Source organism: Mustelus asterias, unplaced genomic scaffold (assembly GCF_964213995.1).
Source record: "Mustelus asterias unplaced genomic scaffold, sMusAst1.hap1.1 HAP1_SCAFFOLD_425, whole genome shotgun sequence".
Classification (NCBI taxonomy): Eukaryota; Metazoa; Chordata; class Chondrichthyes; order Carcharhiniformes; family Triakidae; genus Mustelus; species Mustelus asterias.
The window spans coordinates 387,501-392,048 of NW_027590380.1; positions in this window are offsets into that span (position 1 = coordinate 387,501).

Sequence of the window (4,548 nt, forward strand, 5' to 3'; positions counted from 1 at the left end):
CACTACCGGCGTGCGCGCCTTTTGCATTCAGAGGTTTCTGGGCACGCACTTTAAGGCCTCACAGAACGAAGTGCAACCCAAGGGAACGTGGCATCTGTGCCGTTTCAAAGCGCCGGCACTCCCTACCACCGAGTGCCACTTTTTTAAAAAACTCAGACTTTGTACTTTGCAAGCCGTATACAAAGTGCCGTCAATTCCGTTGTCTGGTTTTTTTGCACAAGTGTTTATCACACTTTGATACATATATAGAAAAAGCCGTAATATATATATATATATGTATCTGCCACAGAGTCACCACCGGCCAGGCAACTCTGTCCGTTTTCCAGAACGTACCCGAGGAATTAGCCATAAATGAAGTAAAGTGTCTGCCCCCTCCGACACTGAGGTGCTCTTCAAGAGGTTATATATTTGGAAAAAGTCCCCTTTTGTGAAGTAGCACTTTCCTGGGTACTTTCAAACTGACACCGCTAGCCAAAAAATGTTCTGAAAAACGAGTTCCCGAAAATCCCCGGGCACCCCGCCAACCCCCCCTGCCAGAAAATGCAGGTGTCCACCTCGGCGGGGTGCGGCCCGGTAGTCCTACCGAGAATGAGGCCTGGGGGGCCCGCAAAACGGGTCAATCGCAACTCCATGCGGGCTACCGGCGGCAACTCATTAACCAGCCTCCGGACACTTGTGCCAGAAAATGCAGGTGCCCACCTCGGCGGGACGGATCCACCAACCTCTGCGGGAAACCATGCACCGAGCCTGGCGACCGCCGACCGGATCTGACTTCATAGACTTCCGTCTGTGCTCACATTTTTGCTCTGCGGGCACAGGGAGCCTCCAAGTCGGCAGCACAACCGCACCCTCGGGTGCTGGCTTTTCACTGGTTCACCATTTACTGCCGGCTCACACCTGGGCCACCCTCCCGTGGCCAGAGCCTGAGCCTAGTGCGGCTTAATCTCCCACCGTGCCCCGTTTGATGGACCCTCTCTGCGGCCAGAGGCTAAGTCAAGTTCGGCTAACTCTGCCACCGTGCCCGTCGTCTGGACCATCTCTCTTGCCAGAGACTAAGTCCAGTTTGGTTAATGATTTACCAGAGCTCCGTTCAGCGCGGCCGATGGTCTCAACCATTCCGGCCGCCGGCGGAGCTCCACCCGGGGCTGCAACCGGGTGAGGTCCGGGGCCCTCGGTCGTGCCCGTCGGCTGGACCATCTCTCTTGCCAGAGACTAAGTCCAGTTTGGTTAATGATTTACCAGAGCTCCGTTCAGCGCGGCCGATGGTCTCAACCATTCCGGCCGCCGGCGGAGCTCCACCCGGGGCTGCAACCGGGTGAGGTCCGGGGCCCTCGGTCGTGCCCGTCGGCTGGACCATCTCTCTTGCCAGAGACTAAGTCCAGTTTGGTTAATGATTTACCAGAGCTCCGTTCAGCGCGGCCGATGGTCTCAACCATTCCGGCCGCCGGCGGAGCTCCACCCGGGGCTGCAACCGGGTGAGGTCCGGGGCCCTCGGTCGTGCCCGTCGGCTGGACCATCTCTCTTGCCAGAGACTAAGTCCAGTTTGGTTAATGATTTACCAGACCTCCGTTCAGCGCGGCCGATGGTCTCAACCATTCCGGCCGCCGGCGGAGCCCCACCCGGGGCTGCAGCCGGGTGAGGTCCGGGCCCTCGGTCGTGCCCGTCGGCTGGACCATCTCTCTTGCCAGAGACTAAGTCCAGTTTGGTTAATGATTTACCAGACCTCCGTTCAGCGCGGCCGATGGTCTCAACCATTCCGGCCGCCGGCGGAGCCCCACCCGGGGCTGCAACCGGGTGAGGTCCGGGCCCTCGCTCGAGGGGAAGGCACCCCCGGCCGCGGCCGGTGCCCAGGCCGCCGCTTTTCCGACGGCCGAAAAAGTCGGAAAAACGGCCAAAAATCCGGAGAAATACTAGCCCATTCTGGCCGAACGGCCGTCGGGGCGGCGGCCCGGTGCGGTCCCGGCAGACCTGGGGGCTCGAGCGGGGCCCTGTTTCGATTTTCCGCCTTCAATGCAGCAAAGTCAAAACTGGTTAATGAGTTGCCACATGTCATTGCCATCGCCTTCCTGCTATTCTGCAGGTACCCCGCCAACCCCCCGTGCCAGAAAATGCAAGTGGCCACCTCGGCGGGGTGTGCCCCGGTAGTCCTACCGGGGAAGGGGCCCGGAGGCCCCGCAAAACGGTTCAATCTCAACTCCATCCCCACTTCCGGGGGTAACTGGTTAACCAGCCTCGGGACTCCCCTGCCAGAAAATGCGAGTGGCCACCTCGGCGGGACGGATCCGCCGAGCTCTGCGGGAAACCGTGCACCCTGCCCCGCCACCACCGACCGGATCTGACTTCATAGAGCTCCGTGCGGCTCCCATTTTTGCTCTGCGGGGCCAGGGAGCCTCCGAATCGGAAGGACTACCGCCATCGCGGGTGCATCACTGCTGCCGGGTGGCCACGGCCTGCCAGCCCTCACCTGGACCCCCCCTCCTGCGCCAGGGGCCAAGTCCAGTTTGGTTAATGAGTTACCCGAGCTCCGTTCAGCGCGGCCGATGGTCTCAACCATTCCGGCCGCCGGCGGAGCTCCTCCGGGGCTGCAAACGGGTGAATTCCGGGCCCTCGCTCGAGGGGAAGGCACCCCCGGCCGCGGCCGGTGGCCAGGCCGCCGCTTTTCCGACGTCCGAAAAAGTCGGAAAAACGGCCAAAAATCCGGAGAAATACTAGCCCATTCTGGCCGAACGGCCGTCGGGGCGGCGGCCCGGTGCGGTCCCGGCAGACCTGGGGGCTCGAGCGGGGCCCTGTTTCGATTTTCCGCCTTCAATGCAGCAAAGTCAAAACTGGTTAATGAGTTGCCACATGTCATTGCCATCGCCTTCCTGCTATTCTGCAGGTACCCCGCCAACCCCCCGTGCCAGAAAATGCAAGTGTCCACCTCGGCGGGAACACCTCCGGTAGTCATGCCGCCGAAGAGGTCCCGACGGCGGCATGAGGGGGTCAAATCCATCCCGATGGGGACCGACGGTTCTTTTTAAAAACGCGTTTTTTCGCGATTTCAACGGCCGGGCCGCCTCGCCCCGGGTCGCCACGACCCCGAACCGCCACCCGCCGGTCGCCGAAGCCGATAGAGCGCCGCCTACCGGTCATCAAATAATTGGTTAATGAGTTCCCCCGAAGTTGGTTAATGTTTTCCCGGCTGTTGCTTAGTCTGATCCCCGCAGCTCCTGATACTAAGGGCAGCTGCTTAATGTACTGCCCCCTGTTGGACAATGGCTTCCCCGCCGTTGGTTGATGCTTTACCCGCCTCTGGTGGATGTTTTCCCGAAACTGGTTAATGAGTTCCCACGAAACTGGTTAATGAGTTCCCACGAAGTTGTTTTCCCCGCTGCTGGTTCATTTGCACCCCGCTGCTCCTGATACTGAGGGCAGCTGCTTAACGTGCTCCCCCCCTGTTGGACGAAGGCTTCCCCGCCGTTGGTTGATGCTTTCCCCGCCTCTGGTGGATGTTTTCCCGAAACTGGTTAATGAGTTCCCCCGAAACTGGTTAATGAGTTCCCACGAAGCTGTTTTCCCCGCTGCTGGTTCATTTGTACCCCGCTGCTCCTGATACTAAGGGCAGCTGCTTAATGTGCTCCCGCCTGTTGGACAATGGCTTCCCCGCCGCTGGTTGATGTTTTCCCCGCCTTTGGTGGAAGGTTTCCCGAAACTGGTTAATGAGTTCCCCCGAAACTGGTTAATGAGTTCCCACGAAACTGGTTAATGAGTTCCCCCGCGGTTGGTTGATCTTTTCCCGGCTGTTGCTTAATCTGATCCCCGCTGCTCCTGATACTTAGGGCAGCTGCTTATTGTACTGCCCCCTGTTGGACAATGGCTTCCCCGCCGTTGGTTGATGCTTTCCCCGCCCCTGGTGGATGTTTTCCCGAAACTGGTTAATGAGTTCCCACGAAACTGGTTAATGAGTTCCCACGAAGTTGTTTTCCCCGCTGCTGGTTCATTTGTACCCCGCTGCTCCTGAGACTAAGGGCAGCTGCTTAATGTGCTCCCCACTGTTGGACAAAGGCTTCCCGGCCGTTGGTCGATGCTTTCCCCGCCTTTGGTGGAGGATTTCCCGAAACTGGTTAATGAGTTCCCCAGAAACTGGTTAATGAGTTCCCACGAAACTGGTTAATGAGTTCCCCCGCGGTTGGCTGATCTTTTCCCGGCTGTTGCTTAATCTGATCCCCGCGGCTCCTGATACTAAGGGCAGCTGCTTAATGTGCTCCCCACTGTAGGACAATGGCTTCCCCGCCGCTGGTTGATGCTTTCCCCGCCTTTGGTGGAAGTTTTCCCGAAACTGGTTAATGAGTTCCCAGGAAACTGGTTAATGAGTTCCCCCGCGGTTGGTTGATCTTTTCCCGGCTGTTGCTTAATCTGTTCCCCGCTGCTCCTGATACTAAGGGCAGCTGCTTAATGTGCTCCCCCCTGTTGGACAATGGCTTCCCCGTCGTTGGTTGATGCTTTCCCCGCCTTTGGGTGGAAGTTTTCCCGAAACTGGTTAATGAGTTCCCACGAAACTGGTTAATG